This window comes from Ictidomys tridecemlineatus, chromosome 8 (assembly GCF_052094955.1).
Source record: "Ictidomys tridecemlineatus isolate mIctTri1 chromosome 8, mIctTri1.hap1, whole genome shotgun sequence".
Lineage (NCBI taxonomy): Eukaryota > Metazoa > Chordata > Mammalia > Rodentia > Sciuridae > Ictidomys > Ictidomys tridecemlineatus.
Window position 1 is genome coordinate 23,565,087 of NC_135484.1, and position 24,654 is coordinate 23,589,740.

General features: G+C 31.6%; 1 long non-coding RNA gene across 1 annotated transcript in view; it reads left to right on the forward strand.

The window, feature by feature from the left end:
- Positions 1-24,654, forward strand: part of LOC120889331 (uncharacterized) — a 50,842-nt gene that overhangs the window by 17,776 nt on the left and 8,412 nt on the right. Inside the window, exon 2 of the long non-coding RNA XR_005733245.2 lies at positions 22,168-22,273. This is a non-coding gene — a long non-coding RNA (uncharacterized LOC120889331). The remainder of the gene's footprint in view (positions 1-22,167; positions 22,274-24,654) is intronic.

Sequence of the window (24,654 nt, forward strand, 5' to 3'; positions counted from 1 at the left end):
ATTCAGTATAAGAAAAAAATAATTTTTAATTTGAAACAAAGAGGGACATTTTTATGAATACAAAAGGCTCAGCTCTACATGAATTTATAACAATTACAAAAGCATATGTGTGTGTGTGTTTGTGTGTGTGTACATATATATCCATAGGGAGAGAGATACATAAGCCCAAATATATGTGACACAAAAACTGACCAAACTTAAGACAGAAATAGACAACTGAACAATGAATGATATTTGAATGTTTCAATTACTTTCAATAATGCAAAACATTAGAGTTCAGAAAAGATATAAAAGGCTTTGACAATTCCACCAACCAATTTGACATAATGACTTTCTTTTCAAATGCTCAAGGGATATTTTTGAGTATATTTCATTTTTAAGATTATATGACAAATTTTGATAAGTGTAAATGGATTGAAGGCATATAAAATTATTTATCTTTCTCAATTAATTACAGAAGGACTATGGAAAAAGTTGCCTGATCATCAAATATTTACATGTTAAATAACTTTTAAATAACCCATATCTCAGATTTTTAACAAGGGAGGTCAGAACATATTTTTATTTGCTGAAAATAAATTGACAAAATATAAAGATCTGAGATTCATATAAGTTAGTACTGAGCAGGAAATTTTAGCTTTCAGCATCTGTATCAGAAAAGAAAAAAAAATCTCAAATCAAAATCTATTTTCTCTAATAGGACAAGAAGACAAATACTAAACAAGGAGGAAAGAAAAAATAAGAATGAACATATTTATCAAATATGTAGAAAATATGTAGAAATAGAGAAAATGAAAAAAATCAAGAGTTTTCTTAATCTATAAAAATGGTTTAGTTTTAACCTAAAAAAGGAAGGAGAGAAAGTGAGCACAATTGCTGAAGTGTGAAAGAGAAGATATCATTACAGATCTTAATGAAAATTAAAAGCATAAAAAGGAGTACTGAAAACTATTTAGATAATTAATGTGAATTGGACAAATTCCTAGAGAGCACCACTGAAATTAACTCACAATGAAATATGATTTCTCAATTTTTACATAATGAAAAATTAACTTTAGCAGATAAAAGTCCACCCCATGCTCATATGGATTCATTGATGAATTTGTACTCTGATTCAAAGACAAGAACTTGTCAAAAGTTATAATTTTTTCTAGGGAATGGAGAGGGCTGCAAGCATCTCAGCCCACTGACTGCAGTTTGCTGATATCACTGAGACAAACATGGATCATAGGTGAAGGGGACAGTAGACCTTTCTGAACATAAACACAAAAGTTCTCAACCAAATATCCATGAAGAGAAGATAGCCACATATAACTATGTCAATATATCATGGTTAGAAGACGTTTACTCCAGGAATGCAAGGTTGTATCATCATTAAAATATTAATCTATAATTATATTCAAAGACTATATAAGAAAAATAACATGGGTATCCCAAGAGAAAGTAGAAAAAGTATTTTTAAAATCCAATATTCATTTGTGACAAAATTTCTCATCAACTAGTAATAGAGGGGTTTTCTTTAAACTATTGAAGTTCATGCTTTAAAACCATCAGCTCACATCATACTTGATGATGAGAGACTGAATACTTTATTTCTAATATCAGGCCAGGGAAAGGATGTCTTTTTCACCAGGTCTGTTCTACTTTGTCCTGACTGCTTGGATAGTGTAAAAAGTTAAAATATAAGATATCAGAGCCATCGAGAATATGAAGGAAGAAATAAAACTACTTTATTAATGAGAATATGACTGTATGGAAATCCCAAATAATCCAGAATATATTACTAGAGCAAGGTGAGTAATTTCATAAGGTTCATACCATTATAAAAAATCTACTGTATTTATACATACTAGCACTGTGCCATCCAACCACAGATTTACATGCGTATGATTATGATACCATGATTCATAATAATGGAAAGTGAAATTATCTGAATATTGATGAACTCACTAATAGTTAAATAAGATATGGTAAATCTATATAATAAAATACTATTCAGCAACAACTTTTGATGTTTTACAACATGAATGAGCCTCATACTCTAACTAAAGGAAGAGAAATGAAAACCTTTATGTTATGGTTTGATTAAAGCTTGAAAATTATCATTTAGAAATACTGAAAGCTAAAATTTCCTGCTCAGCACTAATTTATCTGAATCTCAGATCTTTATATGTTGTCATTTTATTTTCAGCAAATAAAAATATGTTCTGACGTCCCTTGTTAAATCAAATCACAAGCTTGATTCCCAATGTGGTGATGTTTGAAAGTGGTGGAACCTTTGAGTGTGTCCTAGTGGAAAGTTGTTAAGTCATTGGGAATGCCATCCTTGGAAGGAATTACCATGCTTCTCTCAGGATCTTGTTTAATTCCTTGGAGAGCAAATTGTTATTAAAAAAACGAAAACAAAAAACAAGCCTGGTCCCTGGATTCCTCTCTGGCTTCCTGTATTACCTTGTGATTTCTTTGGCAAGCTCTCAATATGGTGACGTTGTTTGTGTGGACCTTGCCAGAGACTAAATACTTAGCCATTCTTGGGCTTTCAGCCCCTAAACTATGAACTAAATAAACCCCTTTTCTTTATAAACTACCCAGTCTCAGTTGTTTTACTATAGCAACAGGAAACTAAATAATCTACTCCACATCCAATATGAGTAAATTTATATCAAACATCTACAGGAGTCAAATCTAAATTAAGAACACTGAATAACAATCATCTGGGTGTGGAGACAGTGACAAGGAATGATTGCAAATAGGCATGAGGGATCTTTCTGGTATAACAGAAAGGCTCAGCATTTGGATTGAGGTGGTGTTTGTAAAATCCATAGCTTTACTAAAAACAGTATATATATATTTAGTATAAGTGGATTTTATGAGGCATAAATTATATCTTCAAAATGCTGTTGCATATTAAAGTCATGGAGAAACAAAACAAGTTACAACATTTTAAAACAATATAGATGTTCTAAGTGATCTGTGAAAGGTAATTTTTATATTTCATTTTGATGAATCTCTCCTGTTTTGTTATGAATAATGAATTTGCCACCTGACTTGTGACATTACTAAATATGGACAACCCTGTAATATTTTCTTCACTGCTTTGTTCCTTTATTCTGTGATACAAGCCACATAAGAGTCTTTGGAAATAAATCTACCATTGTTATTCATTCCCTCATATTTATACATTCCTTGACTAGAAATATGTCCATGGTAAATCATTTTAAATAACGTTTTATTGTGCTTTTTTAAACCAAACTGTGGGCCAATATTTTTACTATGTTACTAAAATTAAATCAGATATTTAATGGAATTTAGTATTAATTTATTTTAACTAAGAAATTAGAGCCTGAGAGCTTTTAGATGCACAAAGAGCATTGATCAGAACAGTGAAGGTAAGGAGCTTTATCTAAAAGTCAATATGTGGCTGTTATTGTCCTTTTGATACTACTGCATTATATGGTGTCCATTGTTCCTCAATATTTTAGTTTTCAATATTTTAGTAAGGCAACAAATATTTGTCTACTATTTTTGGAGCCAAACAAAATAATGGATATAAAGAAAGAAATAACATGAATTTATAGAATTATCTCATGCTCAGCAATGTATTATTTATTTCTCTGAAGGTACAACTTAATTTTCCTCTAGGAAAATTTGTTACATATGCACAAGCCATTGAAGATGTGGTATAAGGAAAGTTCTTAATTCATTCAGATTGTATTCTGATATTTTAATAATAATTTTAATTTTAATAATAATAATAATAATAATAATAAAGGCTTATTGAAGTCAGGTGAAATCTAGACAATTTAGAAATGGTTGACTACCTCAAGAATCTAAACATTGTATGCTCAGAGATCTTTTCTTACAACTTAGATAGCTTAGGTACACTGGACTCTTTGGTTCATTGTATGCCCAGAGATCTTTTTTTTACAACTTAGGTAAACTGGACTCTTTGGTTATATGCGTTATGAACACTTGATTAGGGATCTCTTAACAGGAGAAACCTGTATATTGAATTGAATGAATGAGACTCTTTCTTGTAAGCTTGGTATTCTGTTATTCAATAGATGTATTTCTCTTAATTAGAAGCATAAGAAACCGGTCTTTATATGTTAAAATAGGAGAATAGTGCCAAGTCCAGATGGTCTACTCAATGTTTAAAATGTGATTTATTCAGGTATAACTGTTTAATCAATGTAAATACAAGGTCAGAATATGAATGAGTATTGTTAAAAGCAACATATCCATTAAAATGTTGTATCTCATAATACAGATTATGTAGGAGATTATATAGGGTAAAGTAATAATTTGTAATTTTTGGACAAACTTTTTCTACAATCACAGATTAAAGTATATTTCAAAATGTACTCAATAGTGTGGTAGACACAGAAAGATTTACTAATAAAAATATAGAAAACACATTTGATGGCTTTCTCCATTGCTCTAAATTTGTGATATAAAGTATTTTTCCTAATTGACAATAGAGTATAGAACATGCAATATTTCTATTATTTAGAAAGTAATTGCTTAATGTTTTATAATGTATGATTTTTATTGTGAAAATAATAAATTTATCTTTATTTTATCTTAAATTATTTATCAGAACTGAGGAATAATTTTCAAAGTATTGTATTTCTAAAGCCAAATTCTGTATGATTTATATTAAAAATTTTTGAAATAAGTTTTATTTTCACTGGCTAGCCTTCTAGATACTTTAGGAGACCTTATAAAAAGACAAAATAACTTACAAATTAGTAATCTTTTATCTATACTTTTCCTTAATAGGGCCAGGTAACTTTCTTATTTTGATATATTTGTACTGAGCTTGAGAGAACAATTTTAGTACATTGGTGAGTAGCATTAATAACATCATTCATGAGGTTACCCTCGAATAATAATTGATTATTGCTCCTGAGTTTCCCTAGCATGTAAGTCAACATGTCAACACATACTATAAGTACAAACTAAATTGGTCAATATTATTTTATGATGACTATGAGATACACATGAGGACCGATTATAGTAGGAACTACAAATTGGAAACTGATATTCATTTAGCACATAACATTTCAATAAACCCCTTTTGTGCCTGTGTGTGTACACACTGATTGATACTGATTGATACTTTCTGAGAAATAATTTATACTTGACTAGTTATACTCTCTTAAAAATACAATTTTGGTATTACTGATATTATTGAGAGAACAGGATACTGAGGGTATTTAAGTGTAAAATTGGTACAAGAACTAAAGCAATATGGTAAGGAGATTTCACAAGAATAAAGTTGAACATATAAAAATTATAAATATTTTTTATAAATAGTGATATGGAAACAAATAGAAAAGAAAAAAAAGAGAGAGAAATCTGTAGTAATTTCCACAAAAGAAGCTATCTAATCAAGGTATCAAAAAAATAAAGAAACAAAACAAAAAATAAAAAAATAAAAAACCTCATATATTTCCCTGAAGGGAAAGAAAGCTGTTCGTGGGAAACAAGCAACACAGATTCTTGGTGCATAGATGACAGTCACAGATGACAGCTTTTTATTGGCTCGTTTTGACGTCTTGCCTTCTATAGATTCTGTACACAGCTGTGATCTATGGGACCAGAGAGCAGGAGGTGAGCCTTAGTGTCTGAATAAAGATGTTTCTTTTGGTTACATGTACAGAAAAGAGTAAGATGTCAGTTCCCTCTGAGATGAGAAAGAATGCCAGTTGAATAATTTCATGGACTCCTTTTGTGTCCAAAAGGTTTCATATCATGGTTTTCTATATCAATAGAGTGAAACCAAGAGACAGATTAAACTTTGTCAAATTCTCTTTTTGAACAGCTATGTTACTCTTTGTTTGAAACTCCAGATTGGACCATGATCTACATAGATAACTTTAGACTTTTTAAGGCAAGAAAAATTCCTTCACTTATTTCAAAAGATCCCATTATAACCCCTATAAAAACAGTTCAAGCCCTGAAGCATGAAATTTGATTGCAACTCATCTACTTTCATTGCTCCCTACACAGTATCATGATAATGTATCCTCGAATTTTAGTGAGAGATTTATTTCCACTACAGATTAAAAAACAGCCATTCCCTTCAGAAACACATTTGCCACTATCCTTTTAGATTAGAGAGAACTTTGTTAATAGCATTTAATGTTGGTGCATCTGGGTACAAGTTTGTTTATGCATTTGGAAATCAGGAATACCACAATTAGATTTTTCTGGCATTTGTAAAACTCCACAGAACACAGAGCTATTTTCAGAATTATGCAGCATTCAAAAGACACATATGAATATCATTTCAGAAAACAAAAATGGATCTATTGTTTTATGTCCACCCAAGAAGTCCACTGCAGTCCCAGTTCCAGAAATATAATTCTGGAGATGAAAATTAAAATGTACATTGCTTAAAGAGGACACACTCTCCTACCTTCTGCACTAGAAAAAGACATTTTTTTGGAAGTATAAGAATAGAAATCATTGTTAATGATGCATAAATGCAGAAAACTCAGCCATCCTGAATGAATTTATAACAAAAGAAATTTTTATTTATCTATAGGAAGAATTGGGAAGTTTCTGAAAACAGAGTTCCTGGCTAGCAGAATAAAACCATGAATGTTAAACATGAAGATTTATAGGCAAGGTAATATTGTATGTAGAAAATGCTATGAACTTACAAGAAGATACTAAAATTCAAACAATGATTTTAGTAAGGGTGCTGGATTCAAAATCAATATATAAAATTCAATTATATCTATATGCTCTTGAAATTAATAACTAGAAAGTATAATTAAAACAATTCTATTTATACTAACTTCCAAAGGTATGCAATACTTAGGAATAAATCTGATGAATGCTGTGAAAGCTTGAACCCTGAAAACTTCAAAACACAGCTGAAACAAATTAAAGAAATACAAAATAAATGCAAAATCATACTATGTATATGATATGGAAATCTCAATATTATGAAAATATCAATTATTCATGAATTTATATAGAGATTTGGCACTATGTAATTGCAAATTCCTGGAGGAATTTTTGTTCATTTGAACTGACAAGTCAATTATAAGTATTTTTGGAAAGACAAATTACTTACAAGTTAAAGTAAATTTAGAACTAGTTTGAAGGACTTATATTTTACAATTTCAGATTTACTATCAAACAACTGTAGTTAATAAAGTATAGCACTTTCATAAAAATAAATAAATAGATTGATAGAACTGTATTAGGTGGACACATATATGGCCAATCAACTTTTTTTGATGATGCCTTGGGAACTCAATGAGAAAATCGTAGCATTTCAACAAGCAATGTTGGAATGGTATTTAGTCTCATAGGTACGCTGGGACAAATGTGATGAAAATAAAGCATAAATTATGAAATTTAAGATCTCTAATAAAGATAAAGGTAATATTTATTCATTCTGCCAATATAAACAGCAAATAAATATTCACTAACAAAGTGAAAAAGCATTGAATCAAAACTTTAAGAAGGTAGTGTTGTGAAGCTCTTCCTTCTATTTCTTTGGTACTTACCAAGAAATATTGTAAAAAGAAGGTAAATTAAGAGAAATTAAGAGAAACAGAGGCATATCTGAGATTTAAATGTAATCAGAATAACAAAACATGCTGTAATCAGTGGTGAGATCATTATATACAGAGTCAACTTATAGAATATATTATGCAAAAACCCTACAGCTTTTTCAGTTGTTATTTTAAATATTTAACATATTTTACTAGTTCAGAACTTGCTGGTAAATTTCTGGGTACCTGAAAACACATTTTGTTGAACATATCTATGTTTTTTGGGTAGTTTTGGTAAGAATGTAAAAGTATGTCTAGGGCCTTCCTTAACTCCAGTAGTGAAGGGCATCTCCCTCTTTACTCTGCAGGAGGTTCACCAAGAATCTTATTATGCTGAGACTGTATACATTTGCCTTAGAAAAGGGGGAAGGAAGTATACAAATTAGAAAGTACAAGAAAGTATAATTCTTGATAAAAATAGTTTCCCAGTCACTACTTAAAAATGACTACTGTATGGTAGTTTTTTAAAAAGCATATACTAAAGCTATGGAAAATTTCTTTGAAAACTACGACAAAAAATAAATAAAAACAAAATTTATGTGTGAGACTTCCACTTCTGGAATGTAAAACTACACAGAACACAATGCTATTTCCAGAATTATGCAGTATTCAAAGGACACATATGAATATCATTTCAGATAACAAAAATGGATCTACTGTTTTATGTCTATCCACGAAGTCCACTGCTATTGACTACAATGGAATACGTATCTCATCCCTATTTCTCTCACTAGGTATGGTTAAAATGTCTCAAGTTTATATATAAGATGAGCCTAAGAAAGCTTTGGAAAGTGCCAATAAGGAAAAAGACCCAACTAGGACTTCAGGGTTGACCAAATGACCTGGCAACGGCTTTCTTGATTTCTGGTTTTGCCTTTGGCATCGCACAACTATTAGACAAATCAGAGACCTGGAAATGCCAACCGCTGCAGACAAAAACAAAACCTAGTAATTACACAATGGCAGCAACTTCCAGAAAAGCCTACTCTACTTAGGATCAAGAAGAGGGAAGCTTGAGAAACACAGACATCTTCAGGTAGAGGTGCTTTACTCCAGACACTAAAATCGGAGTGATACTGAACACCCATGATGACGAGTTCCGTTTTCCCAGATGGTGAAGACGGAACACACAGGCAATCACAGAAAGTAAGTTTTACTTAAAGAATAGAACAGAGATAGACTTCTCCACAGAGAATGGGTCCCAGAGCTGGGTACTGGAGGAAGTGGTGATGTCCGGTCCCTTATTTAATACATTTTAGATTACCTTTGTTCTCATGACCACCTTCTTCCCTTATCTCACCTACATGACCAGGGACCAAAGGTGGGCCAAAAGATGGGAAAGCAGCCTTCCAGGGGTGCATCTCCCAGTCTGCCCAAAGGGCCAAGTAAAGGGAAACCCAGGAGGTGCTCATTAACAACTTTTTGGGAGGAACAGTTCCCTGTTGGCAAGTAACATTGGCAAAAGGTTGAGAGAAGGAGGGGAAGGGCTCTGAGGGCATTAGCTTTCCTTTTCTTTCAAACCAGCCTCTGTCTCCCGAATCAGACGCAATTATTTATTATTTACACTGATTGTCTCTTTGTCCCCAGGCCTCAATATCATCCCAATAAAACATGTCAAATGTCAAATGGAGATTCTAGGCTTCTGCCCAACTAGTAAAGAGGTGATTCACTCTGGTTGCCTGAGTCAGAGAAGAAAGAGTGGGGATCCAGAACTTGTGTCACCTCGGGGTGGGAACATGGTCTCTCTCTGCACTCTGTCAAGGGAAACTACGTGCAGAAGCTGGACCCAGAAGTAGTAAGACACTCCTCACCATCCTCCTTGGGAGTTTCAGAGGGGTTTTAATGGAGAGTCAACATTTCCATGATAATTTGTAGCAGTGAGGCCATCCTCCACCCCTGCATTGTAAGGGAGGAGGACCACATGGAAAACAACAATGAGACTACCTTTGCTCAAATAGCCTAGGTTGTTTGAGGCCAGGTGAAAACATGAACCATAATCCAAAGCCCTCATCTGCCGCAGTCTGGCTGCAGCATAATAACCGGGGGGTGACGAATAACTTCTGTAGATTGATACAGCAGGAATGGAAGCCGTTTATTGTAGGACAACAGAGCTATTTATACATTTTGCACAGCTTATCTTAATTAGCATAAACTAGATACATCAGTCAACCAATAAGGAATCTCCACACTTAATGGCTTGCTTTTGTTACTTCTCAAACCACTCCCTCTGGCATTTTTGCCAGGCACCATCCAGACTTGTTTATGAACTCTAACATTCCCCTGGCAAAATATCACGTGTTATTTTGACTTGTCTACAGACCTTAACACTCATCCTAGAAGAACATTTTCTCCCTAGAGATGGCTGTCAACCGAAGTCAAATGGAAAACCTGAATTCATTTCCCCACCTGATATCTCTACTCCAGCTAAAAGACAGCTAAACACAAGGTTTAAGTAAGATTTAGAGTCTAACAAAAGTAACTAAAAATGTTCAGGTTTTAATAATAAAAAAAAAATCATTCACCATTCTATCTTAGCAGGGATATCTCAAATTATTAAGAAAAGAAAATCAATAAATATTGGTGCTTAAATAAAATAGATTAGAATGATCTCAGAAGGATTCAAAGGAAGCCATCATAAAACTGCTTTGTGAATAATTCTGAACACACTTTAAATCAATGAAAAGATAGTAAAGCTTAGCAAAAAAAAGATATATAAAAAATGAAATGGGAATTGTAGCACTGTAAATAATGCAACTACTTAAAATTAAAAGCCTTACACACTGGGCTCTTATAAAAATGAAAACTGGAGAGGATCACTGAACTTGATAGTAGAATAGTATACCCAAATCACACAATCTGAATAAGATTATAAGCAAGAATATGGGTAGTTTTTTTTCCTCTTCAGTTTTCTAAGTTTTACTTTATAGTTGAATGAAAGTATAAAATATATATGATATGGTTCTAGAGCACAGGAAGCAGGGGAAAATTTTTAAAACATTTCTTTAAAAGGAGGAAGGTAAATGTATATGTGATGGGTTGGATCTTAAAAGTTCCAAAGAAGCTTATGTGTTAGGCAATGCAGCAATATTCAGAGATGAAATGAATGGGTACTGAGGGCTCTGACCATACCATTGCATTAATTCTTTTGATCAATTAATCATTTGAATGGACTTACTTGGAGGTGGTGAAAATTGCAGGCAGGTGACATACTATCCAGAGGTAGTATGTCACTGGGGGCATGGCCATAGGGACTATATCTATCCCTGACTCCTTCCCTATTTTCTCTCTCTTCTCTCCCCTCCCCCTCCCCTTCCCCTCCCCCTCCTTCTCCTTCTCCTTCTCCTTTTCCTCCTCCTCCTTCTTCTTCTCTTCTTCTTCTCCCCCTCTTCCTTCCTGGTTACCATAAGGTGAGTAGTTGTCCTCTGACATACCCTTTTACCATGATATAGTAACATCAGGCCCAGAGCAATGGGGTTGGCCAACCACAGACTGAGACTTCTGAGATCATGAGGTACAATAAATTTCTTCTCCTCTGTGTTGTTTTTGACAGGTATTGTGGTTAAAACAATGAAAAACTGACTAACAAAGTATATAAAGGGAGGTAGGATTTATACATATCACCTAAACTGGTAAAACAGGAGACAATGGTAAGGCATACATATATGACATTTGAAGCAATTCCTATGAAAACATACATTAAAGTATCATGACTAGTTCAAAACAAAATCCTAAAATATGTTCAATCAGTTTATAAACAAGCAAAATAAAAAGTACATGGCACTAAAATAAAATGATAAAAAAGGAAATATATATTACTAAGAATTATATTTTTGGCCATAAAATATCTACAAATTTATAAAAATTGAAATCTTGAATTTTTTTCTTCCCATCAAGGAATCACTACTATAAGCAATAATACAAACCTGACCAAAAAATCTTCAAATACCTTAAATGACACTTTTAAATAATCTATGAGCAAAGAGCCCATGTCTCTGTGAAAATAAATAATACATTGCACTGAATAAAATGAAAATACAACAACAAAATTTGTGGGGTACATGTAAAGTAGTGCTACAGTTGAAAGTTTCAGCATTAAATGCTTACTTTACAAAAGAGAAGAACCATTAAAATAATATTCTAAATTCCTACCTCAAGAAAGTAGAAATATCCAGACATGGTGGTGAATGCCTGAATCCCAGTGGCTTAGGAGACTGAAGCACAAGGATCACAAGTTTGAGGCCAGCTTCAGCAACTTAGTGGGGCTCCAAGCAACTTAGTGAGACCCTGTTTTAAAATTAAAAAAACAAAATGCTGTGGATGTGGTTCAAGTGATCACATGAAAATAGAGAAAATCAATTTTAAAAAGCCAAGCAAACCACTCTTGAGTCTCTACAATGATCAATATAATTAGAAAATCTCTAGGTAAAAAGAGAAGACAAAAATTAACATGACTGTAGTAAATATTTCTACAAACCATGTAAATATCCAAATGTAGTTAGTATTATTAAATTCCCTAAAACTACTGATTTTACAGAGAAGATGAAATGGAAAACAAAAATTCTAGAAAAGAAGAAAAACAAATCATACAATATGAAATAGAAAATTTAATAGCTATGCAAGTTGAATAGGTTATATTAATAACATTAAACTGAAATTTTATAAAAGAAATTTCCAGGTTCAGATGGTTTCAATTGAGAATTTTACCAAACATTTGAAGAAAACATTAACAATAGTTCTTTATACTCTCTTCCAGAAGATGGAAGAAGAAAATAATCAAACTCATTTTATAAAGCTATTATTTCTCTGATAAAGTATCAGATAATATAGTATAAAAGAGAAAATTGTATATTAATATCCCTTATAAAATAAATATAATTATTCTTATTTATGTCTGTACACATATGTAGATATATATGTAAGACAGCTGCTAAGTGTGTTCATGATTAACATATGTACCCTTAACTAGCCTATTTGAAAAAACTAAAGTTTTATGTATAAAATCTCTAAATATTAGGCAATTTTTGTAATAAAGGAGGAATCTGTGTAGATTAACTCATTCTAACACCTATCTGGGTAAATTCTAGAAAAGAAGAAAAACAAATCATATAATTGTTGTTGAAACTGAAATGTAGAGCTTTAAATTTTTTGCCTTGAATTACATTTTCATAGTTGTCTTGTTTTATGTCTTGTTTTTATGGAAAAAATATTATTATCATAAATCTTGGGTACAATGGTAGTAGCTACAGTAAGAAAATTCAAAGTGCTATAGGTACTTAATGAAAGAATAATATATTTCAATTGTATGATATCTATCTATATGATCAAGTGGTAATTATTCTAAGTAGAAGGCAAGTCTGGTTTTAGGATTTTTAAAAAGGTAATCCACCACATTAATAGACTAAACAGAAGCAATTTATTGATTAATGCAGAAAACACATTTGGCAAGATCAGTGCCTATCCTTGTTAAGAATTTCAGAAAATCTAGGAATAGAAGTGATTTTCCTCAACTTAAAAAAAAAACTATACAAAAGAAGTAGCATGAAATTTAATGGCAAAATAATTAATGCTCAAACATTTTAAATTCCACAAATTTGTATCAATCGCCAATGGACTAAGATTTTTTTCTCAGTAATCTCTGAAATTTGCTTAAATTATACATTTAATACAGCAGACAAACTGGATTGTTTTTGTATAAAGACTGCTTCCATCTAAAATGATGTCAAGAGTACTTGGGGGGTATATCTTGTACATGATATTCTTAGATGTAATAATGCATGAACTTGTTTTATATACTCTTGGACTATGTATTTAACATGTAAAAAATGTACAGTATTAATGTCAACCATCTCTTAAAAGTTAGCCTATAAATATTGTTGTATAATTTTCTTTGGTCAGAAACATTTTCGTCTAAGTAGTGCTGTCAGGATTTTCTTCAGTGCCATTTAGCAAAATATCTGTCATTCACCTATGCAACTAGCAAAAATGTGTATAATACTTCAGAGTACCTTATAGTTTCTCTTTTAAAATTTCTTCACTGTTCTTGTGGAACCTAATCTAGCAAAATTAGAGGAAAGCCCTAAGGAAACTTACTTGAGAAAAGCCAACATTTCCAGGTTAAATAGTGGAATCTACTACTAAAGATAACCAATATAATGTCTACCATCTCAACCCTCCAAAGATTGCAAGGTGTTTAAGCTGTTATTTGTGCTTATTTGTGGGGTAGTTGAATAAAATTGGGTACTTAATTTTTTGGTTCCTTGTCCCTCATGAAAAAGCAGTCACTGTAAATTTGACTTGTAGACAAAGTAGAATCTGCTCTGCTTATTGTTTTTGTAAAGATGACATTTTTCCATCCAAGCACATTCTATCCAATTTCCTGTCTATCACACTATTGTATAAAGAGCAGCAAAACTGGAGGGGAAAGAAACTGCTGTACACACTGAATTGCTCTGCATGGTCTTATTTGAGATAATTGGTGTAAGAATCTTGACGTTTTTTATATTTGAAAACATCAAATAAAAATGGAAAAATAAAAAATAATAATTAATGCTCTTCCCTTAATGCTGACAAAAGACGTAAGGGTGTCCACTTTAACTTGTGTTATTAGAAATAGTACTGGAAGTTCTACTTAGTGATAAAGAAAAAAAAAGTAAATGATAGATATATAGATTGGAAAAGAAGAAATAAACTGTATCTCTTCTATTATTGAATATTTTTGAATGTGAGGATACAATATCAAAATATAGGATCAAATATATACACCACCAACATACATATAAAACAAAATTAAAAATACAATATCTACAATGCTAGAAATAGTTATTAATCTAAAAAACATACTTAGGTCATATATGCTGATGATAGAAAAGTACTGATTATGCATATTAAATATTTAAAATAAAGACATACAATGTTTATGGATTAAAGAACTAAACCACGTAAATGCCAATTCTTTTCAAATTGATATAAAAAATCAAGGAAATTCTTATCAAAGTACTGGCATGATTTTTTTGCAGTATAGATAAAACTACTCTAGAATTTACACAGAAATCAAAGGATGAAAAAAATAGTCAAATAATTAGAAAAAGAGGAAGAAAGTGTCAGAAAACTGTATGCCTAACTTCAAGGTGTTTTACATAGAGACTGTAATTGTGACTATGTAATATTGATGGAAGGATGGTCATATATAGCAATAGAACAACACAATGCCTGCAAATAGCCCTACACAAGGTTAGAAAACTGGTATTTGTAAAGGTGTGAAAAAATTCAAAATTGAAGGAATAGGTTTTTAAATTAAAAATGCTAGCACAATCATATATCCACAAGTACAAAAATAAAACTCTCCCTAAACTTCATACCTTATATAAAGACATCACAACTTATATAAAATTAATATGATCAAACTGATGATATATTTAAGTGGCAAATATAAACTTTATAGTGTTTTGAAGATGGCATGGAAAAACATCTTTGGGATCTTGGACTTGGTGTAGAACTTTTAGGTAGGATACAAAATTTACCATTGATCAGAAAAAGAATTATTGGATTTCATGAAAATTAAAGGTCTGTGAAAGACTCTGCTAAGAAAAGGAAGAGACAAGTAACAGGCTAAGAGAAATTACTTGTCAATAACTTATTCAACAATAAGCCAATGTCTAAAAAATATAAATAATTCTCAAAATTCACTCTAAAACAAACAACAACAACAACAAAAAAATTTAACTGGAAATAGCCCAAAGCTATGAAGACATATTTCACTACAAAAGTTATGTTATTGGGAAATAAGCACACAAAAAGATGTTTACAATGTTATTCTTTAAAGAAATGCAAATTAATATCACAATGAAATCTCACTACTCACCTGTTAAAATAGCTAAAATGCGAAATTATAACGTGACTATTCAAAATACTGATGAACATGCAGAAAAACTAAACACATTATCTAATACCTTCTGTCAAAAAACTTTGATTTTTCACAGTTTCTGTGTTCCTACGTGGAGAATTATGCATCTGGTGGGTTGTATATTCTTACCACTTTTATGGTATTCCCTTGTTAGTAAGAAACTTTCTCCTAAGGATGTTATCTTGGAATATCATTTTGTTATACAATGTTGGCTTTATTTCTATATAGGCACCATAGTTGAGTTATTATGGCTTCCCTGGCTATGATTAGTGACTATAATCATAGTGTCTACCATGTGGAATACAAAGTGGTATAGACTCTGGAAAACAGTTGGGTAGTTCTTAAAATTTTTTGCAATTACAATATCATCCAACTATTGCAGTCCTGGCATTTACCACAGACACATGAAAATATATTTTCACAAAATAAGCATATAGATAAATACTTGTGGCAGTTTTATTTGTAATGAGTAAAACCTAGGAATGACTCCATTGTCTTGTGATGAGTGAAAGATTAAATATCAGTGGTATATCCATACTATGGAATACTATTCAGCAATAAAAAGAATTGAATTATTGATCAGGCAAGAAAAGATATGCATTTTAAGGCCATTGTGCTGTGTGGGAAAAAAATCAGTAACAGAAAGTCAGATATTTTATCATTGCATTTAGATAAAAATCTTAAAATGTTAAAATCAGAGATAGAAAACAAATTAATGGTGGCCAGAGTTTTGGAATAATAGAAATGGTGCGTATTTAATTTGATAGTGTAAGGGAGATCTTTTTGTGAGGTAATGTTTTGGTGTCTTGACTATAGTGGTGGTTACACAAATCTGCAGATGTGGTCAACTGACATAGGACTATACACTTACATTGAACCAATGTCAATTATCTGGCTTTAGCATCAAGTTACGCTTCTTCAGAATACAACCATAGGGGGAAATTGAATGGAGGGCTCTGGGACCTCTCTATTACCTGTGTAATTTTCTATGAATCTATAATTATTTCAAAACAAAAGTTTAACAAAGTGAAGATTCTGATTAATATGTTGGTTTTGGAAACATGAAGGAATTTAATTCAACAAGTGGAGCTGACACAGAAAACAATCAGTTATCTGGTTTTGTTCATATTATGCTTAGATCAATAATATTATGTGACAAATGAAATGACAATTGTTTTCTTTATTGTGACCCCAGACTTAGAGAAATTTGGTGTAAATAAGTCAAAAAAATCCTACCCCTGTCCTGTCCCATCACTATTGAAGGGCTGTTTAGCACCCCCAAGCCATGACATTCAGTTGCAGGTGTTTCTAAGGATGCAAAGAAGAGGAAGGGAATGGGACACTCATGGCAGAGGGGATGACAGCACTGGCCCACTAGTGTCAAAGAATAGTGTTCTGTTCTTATTACTCTTTAATAAAAGGCTGTTGGAAAAGATGAAAAACCTGTCAGAGCTATTGTTTCACATCTCTAAATCAGCTTAGAGAATCTGAAAGCAAGACAGATGAGGTAAAAAGAAACGACATCTCCCCCGATTAAAAATAATAATAATAATGCAATACATGAGAAAAAGTACGTTGTAAAAGAAAAAAGGCAGTGACTTTGGAACTGGTGTTTAGGGTTTGTTTGATTCTCTGCTCCACCATATTTTTTTTTCTTAAAATGAAATGAGAAATACCAACTATGAAATTATATTTCAATGAATAACAACAACATATTATAATGGTACAAAATAAATTATTATCTATTTTGGTTGGTTTTTATTTTTTAATTGTAAAATAGTTATAATGTTCTTTACATATTACCTTTGAAAAAAGTACTAAAACATACAAAGTAATTAGAAACCATTAGTAAAATAACTATAATATTCTTTATATATTACCTTTGAAAAAAGTACTAAAACATACAAAGTAATTATAAACCATTACTAAAATATTTTATTTTTAATGGCTGGTAGGACCGAAACGTTTTCCAAATAATCATTCAAATATAACTCTTAGAAGTAACGATAAGTAAAAATTTTTGGGTTTTTCTCACATATGTTGTTACATATTTTGCAGAAATATGTAGCTTCAAATAAAAGGGCTTATAGTCTTCTATGAAAAAACATACACTAAATGGAAGTACTTAGTTCAAAAGTTATGCTAAAGTTACCATGAAGACTTGCTGCAAAAGGTAACTTAAGGGGATAGTATTTTTGACTAATAAATTAATCATATTAACAATATAAACATGTAGTTTAAAAAGATGAATATCTTCAGTTTTATCTTTTATGTATGTATGTAAAAATGAATATATAGCATTTTTATTCAATTAGTAATTGTAATTTAATCTTTCCTAGTGAGTATATATGACCGTACTTATTAATCTTATTAACTACATGATTTCCAAGAAATGGAAAGATCCCATTTTATTTAACCCTTTATTTCTTGATGGACATTTAGTTTCTTTGCAATGTGTACTAACGGAATACTAATAATAAAATCCTATTACATTACCGCCACAAACATACTATGGCTGAATCCTCAAAATGATTTTAAATTTTGTGTCAACTCAAGCAGATTTTTAAATATGAAAATTGTATAATATATTTTCATATATGTTAAGTCTCAGAAACATGCCACTCATATGCCATGTTTTAAATGTAAATTTAAAATAATTTTTAAATGGTTAAAATTAGAAAAGTGAGCACAGCATTTTATTATTGGACTGAAGACTATTAATAATTATTTTAAAAAATTAAGTTATGTTAAAGTAGGAAAAATACGAGAAACGAAATAAAGATAGTAACTTCTTGGTAACCAACAAATATAAACTACATTTTTGATATTTAAAAACATTGTGTCAGATCAAAAATTTATATTGTACTAAGTATTAAATCTGAATCATTCCCATTCAGTAAAAGAATGGCAGTTTTACCTTTTGTCATTGTATAAGAAGCTCTATGCAATCAAATAGAAAATAAAGACATAAATATTGCAAATATATTAATATTCCCAATTCCAGGTAGTATTTTTACAAAACAAAGGGTATCAGATGATAAACCTAATGTTACGAATCTCCTCAAGATTTTGGGTTCCGGTAGAGAGAGAAGAAGGGAGGGGAGGGGAGGGGAGGGGGGATAGTAGGGGATAGGAAAGGTAGCAGAATACAACAATTACTAATTGGGCATTATGTAAAATTGTGGATGTATAACCGACATGATTCTGCAATCTGCATTTGGGGTAAAATTGGGAGTTCATAACCCACTTCAATCTAATGTATGAAATATGATATGTCAAGAGCTTTGTAATGTTGTGAACAACCAATATAAAAAATTAAAAATTAAAAAAAAAGATTTTGGGTTCTGAAAATAAAAGTTCAATTATTTTTTATAATAATGGTAATAACTACTTAGAAAATAGAATGAAAAATAATTATTCCAATAGTTATTGGAGTTTAAGTGGGCCCCAAATGTAAAACAACTCTTTAGCTTCACTTGAGAATTTAATATGATAAACAAAGGCATTAAATATGGGTAGAGAATCTAATACCACTTTTGTAGCTGATGATAAGTATTGTGCTGAATGTGCTGAAAATCAGCTTTCTTTATACTGAATTTAAGAATTAAATGGACTTAAAACCTATAATAGAGATGGATGCTCAGGAGCCTCCCAATGCAATGGCTTCTGCTCCCTTAAGATATACAATGGGGAAGGTCACAGCAGAACCTGCCATCTCTACAGAAAGTTCTTTCCAAAAGGCTGTGGGAGATGTCTGGGACAACAGCTTTATGATTCTCTTTGAAAAATTATGATTTGCCCTGAATTCCTCCTTTTTAATTAAGCATAAAAAAGCGGGGGTGGGAGAAGGAAGTGAAATGCTGGTGAAATTTTCTCCACATGGAAGGAAACATAAGAAGGTGGTAGAGAAGCAACCCAAACAAATACTAAGCAAGCATGTGAATACATCTAATACATCCAAAGGGGAAAGATAGAAAGATATCTGCACAAGTAGACACCAAAACATATAATTGGATTAAATGTTGAGGTTCATCTAGTATTTCTTCGGGGAAATAATTTTAATAAAAGACTATTGTATCTCCATAAATACATAAAAGAATACTGCATTCAGCTAGCTCTGTGTCACATCTAATTGAACATTAACCCTGCTCTCTCAGAAGAATGATATTTCTTCCACTTATATTTACTGCTTGCAAAGAATTTCAGATTTATCTGTGATTCAGCACCTGAGATACAAAATAAAATCATGAGGCATTTTTTTTTGTTAAACTGTTTTCCAATTTTGAATTATTTTATCCTTCAAATTTGGAGTTTGCATAAAATACTATACATTAGAAGTGTCAGCATTTTAAGATATGTTCATATACATCTATTTTCTTCTACCTTATTGCAGTGTTATATAAAAAATTTATCAGCTCAATTCCATATTTCACTTAAATGACTAGAGGGTATTATTTGGAACCAATTAGGGTTATATAAATCAATTGAAATATCAGTGTATTTTGATAATTTTAATTCTTGATGGAAGATTCAAAGTAAATCTAACTTCAGCTTATCAGAACATTTAAAAATATTGAAAAATAAATGCATCTGATTGAACTGGAGTCCTACTTCATTGACTAGAAGAAAAAGTAATCGATGCTAAGATCTTCACCATTACTGTGGGCATTGTTGGGTATTCTGCTTCCAACTGGGGAAATACATCTAATTAATGGAAGATTGCCTTAACGATTTGCCTAGGACTACAATTAGTAGAGACCTCTGGGGACTGTGGTTTCTGCTTGGGGTCCTCCAATTTGACTATATTGCTATTCAATACTGGAAATTAATGAAAGCTTGATGAAAAAAGATACAATGTCCTACTGAAGTAGTTCTTTTTAGGCCTACATTAACTTTCTTGAATACTTGTGACTACATTTTAAAAGAAAAATTTTCCAAATACTTCCTCTCTATATCAATCATAAGTTTTTCATTTTAATTCACGACAGATGGCAGCTGTCTTTAAGGGCCATTGCAAAGATGAATGGTTGCCTGGGGTTCATTTCTATTCAAAACTTTTTGACAACCAACTATGCAAAGTGCTTTTTTTTTTTTTGTATCAGAAGAACTACTGGTTCTAACTTATGTTTTTAATAGGATGTGTTTTACACAGTAGTAATTTATAGGTTGACAGCAGAACAAAAGCATTCTGATAATCTACTTATGAAATTATTCTAATTGTGCTTGTGTCCTGATATGGTACCCTTTGTAATCTATTCTCCACAAGTGGGGAAGAAACCATCTGACTTGCATTTTAACAAAAAAAAAAAAAATGCAGCAGAAGAGAAGAGATTCTGACATTAGGTCATTAAAGACAGTGGCTTCTATCTAGTTAGCACTCACACTTGGGATCTTACCAGATTGTTCATGTAGGAGTAGTCCACATGACAAAGGACTGATTGCATCCTCCAGCTAATGACCAGGGAAGAAGTGAAATTTTTTAACAGCCCATAGGAACTTATTCTTGCCAACATTTACATTCAAGAGTGAGCTTGACTCTTCTGGTTGGGGTTTAGGAGGAGTGTAGTCTCATACAACGCCTTTGTTATATCTGTGGGGTAGACCAGAGAAACAAGAAAAAGAAAAGTGGAGACAGGATTTATGATCCACAGAAACTTTGAGAAGTAAGTGCTGCTTTTAAGCCTTACATTTTAGGATAATCTGTTAGGCAGCAACAGACAAAATAATTCAAACATAAATGTCCATAATGTTTAAATTGGATGACACTGTCTCAGAGAATAATCAATGGGGAAAGAGTGTTATTGTTAACACAAAACTTCCTCAGAATTGTTCAGGGTTTAGCAGTGTTTTATTAGTTCACACCTGGCACTATTATACCTAGCCACCACAAGTTGGATGATTTATAAACAGGAAACATTTATTTCTCACAGTGTGTAGGCTGAGAAGTTCAAGACCGGCATATTTGGTGTCTACTGAAGGCCTGTTTCTCATAGAGGGTGTCTCCTTTCCCTGCACCTTCACATGCTAGAAATATGAGTTTTCTCTTTGACTTCTTTCTTACGGGTACTGATCTCATTCATGAGTTCTCTGCTCTCACTGTTGGGAACCTCTCCCAATCCCCATCTTCTAATACTATCACTCTAGGTTTAGAATTTCAATATTTGAATGGCTGGGGAGCACAAAGATTTAAGGTCACATCTTCTCTGCTTTTAAATTTGTTAAGGGATTTTTCATGCCAAGAATGTGATGTATTTTGGTGAATGCACCATGTGACCCTAAAAGTAGTGCACATTCTGCTACTGTTGGATGAATTGCTCTATAAATTTCAATTACAGAATGTTGATTAATAGTGCTATCCAGGTCCTCTATTTCTTTGCTGAGTTTTTGTTTCCTGGAACTATTACTTAATCAATAGTGGTGTGGAAGCATTATTCAATGAGGGGAGACTTGTCTGTTTCTTCCTACAGACTTGTTTATTTCTTCTGTAGTTCCATCAGTTTTTGCCTCATGTGTTTAATACTCTCTTATTAGGTACATTTACATTTACTTTCATGTCCTTTTGGGGAACTGATTCCATTTTTATTTCATAACATCCTAATATCCCTCATGATTTCCCATTCCTGAAATTACTATATCTACTCCTGGTAGGCTCAGTTTTAGCATCATTTTATTCTTCATTTTCCATAGGGAAGAAAGGCCATCAAGGATACCATGGGAAGAAGACCAGGTACAAGCTCAGGAGAGAGGCCACAGAGGAAACCAATCATGTGCATACCTAGATCTTAGACTTTTGGTGAGAAAATACATTAATGTTGTTTAAGCCACTCAATCTTTCTTATTTGTTATGCTAACCCTTGGACACTAAACTGTGTCTAGTTCTGTATTTTATTTTAAAATATTTATTTAAAATAAATAATTTTAAATATTAGAAATTTCTTTAGGGTGTGCATTGAAATTAATAACCACTTTTAAATTATTATTAAATATTTATCTCTGTTTTCAATAATATTCCTATTTGTAACTTGTTATGATATTATTTAGTCCAATTTTTGAACTTTTACAGTTTTATTTTTAAGTCATCATAGTATAAGTCATTCACCACAGACCAAATATATCTTAAATAAGATATGAACACTAGAGTTTTCTGTATTACTTTTCTAATGAGATTTTTCTGTCAACTTTTTAAACAACAACAACAAAAAATCCTTTGACTCATCCTGTGAGTAAAATAGCTTAGAATTTGTCTTGAAGCTACTCTCATTTTATAATTAGTTTGTTGTATGTCTTATTTTGCTTTAGGAGTAATTCTAAGCTTTTTGCTCATGCCTTACATTTTAAATATTGTTAGAATTTATTCACAAATAAAAATATTTCATATTAATGTACATACTAAGATGTCTCTTCAGTACAAAAACCATTATATCACATACTTGTTCATGTCGTAAATCTGTGCCACATCAAAGGTCCCTTTAACAGTGACTGTGTATGTTTATCTATCATCTCTCTAAAGATCTTCCCTGTGCCTCACTTTTTTCCTGTTGTCTTGCTTTATCTTGGCCATTGGAGATATTTAAATACCTGTTTTAGGGCCCTACCAATCCTTTGGATCAATATTTGCTTAATCCTGTGTTAGTGATAAATTTTAAAACTTTACCCATCTTTTTCTTTTTATCCCTTTTTATTCTTCCCAATAACCTCATTTTCCTTTTTTATCCCTTTACTTTGAAACATGATTGTAATGCTAAGCATTTCTGATTTTTTTAATCTTATCATCATTTTTTATTTAAAATCGTCCATTTATTATGGTCCTCCGAGCTCTATTCTCATTCTTTTGTTCTTTTATTTTACAAGAGTCCCTGTGAGTATTTCTTTGCCTTTATACTTAATTCCACATGATGAGATTCTTTATTGGGTTTATTGGCAGGTGATATTTTAAATTAGAAGACTTCTTTAAAAATGGGATGGGAAAATTGACAAACCAGATTCTATCCAAAACAAGGTCACTACATTGTGAAGTGATTATTATTGATGTCAAATAAGGAGTTAGAAACCTGACAGTTGTTTAGCTTGGAAAAGAAAGAGGATGTTGAAAAGATACAGCTGTCTAAATATTGATAGGACTGTAATCAGGAAAAAAATAAGATATTTTCCTGGATGTATCAAAATGCAGATTGCAAATTTCATCTCTATATACATAAAAATTGTGTCATGAAAAGGTTAATTTAAGTCACTGGGGGTTTAGTTCCTTACCTTAGCTATTCAAATAGAGTTAAAATGACCTATTGCCATAGTCTTTTGAAAAAGATTTCTTATTTAGGTAGCTATGTGACTAGATGTATATAAAAGGCAAAAGGAAATAGTAAGTAAACTTGTAATTTACATGGACTGAATATGTGGGGAAAAAAAGGCTGTGAAATGTTTATTTTTTATTCATTTAAAAGACCTTATTTCCACAATATTAGAGTTTGATCCAAATGATATGGTTGAGTAATGCAAATTAGATTCCAAAGTAATTATGCTTTACAGTCTAATAATCTTAAACATCTTCGATAAATTTCCTTTTGCTCCAGATCAAAATGAGCTATATTTGTCAGTTATTTAGAAAAGGGATACATACAGAATACATTTAAAGGAAAATAATGTAAAAATATTAAAATTTTAATTATTAGGCTGCTGCATATCTTTTCATATGAGCAAAATGTGTGGTCGACTGAATATTTGTAAAAGTATTACTATGATTTTCCTTGTTTATTCACCATCTCTCTCTAGAAGATTTGTACAATGCTACCTGAATTTCTAACCAAACCTAATATGGTATCACTTCTATAAATTGTAGTACTGCCAATAATTTCCTAGGACAGGAAATCTAATGATTATTTTAATAACTGCTTTAACATAAACACTATTATATATGTTGTTAACTAAACATTAACAAAATAAACTGTGCACTGTACTTACTTTCAGCTTATAAAGTCCTCAAATAAGATACACTATTTGAGGTTAGCCTGAATCTCTCAGAAAGCTTGTGTATTCAATTCAGTACACAAGAGACGTTTTAACTATTCTAATGAATAAAAAGAAGCTTTTCTTCTTGCTCTGATTTCTACATGTATATGATTTCAAAAATGATTTAGTCATTTTCCTTGCCATCCCTGCTTATAATGAAGCTGCCCA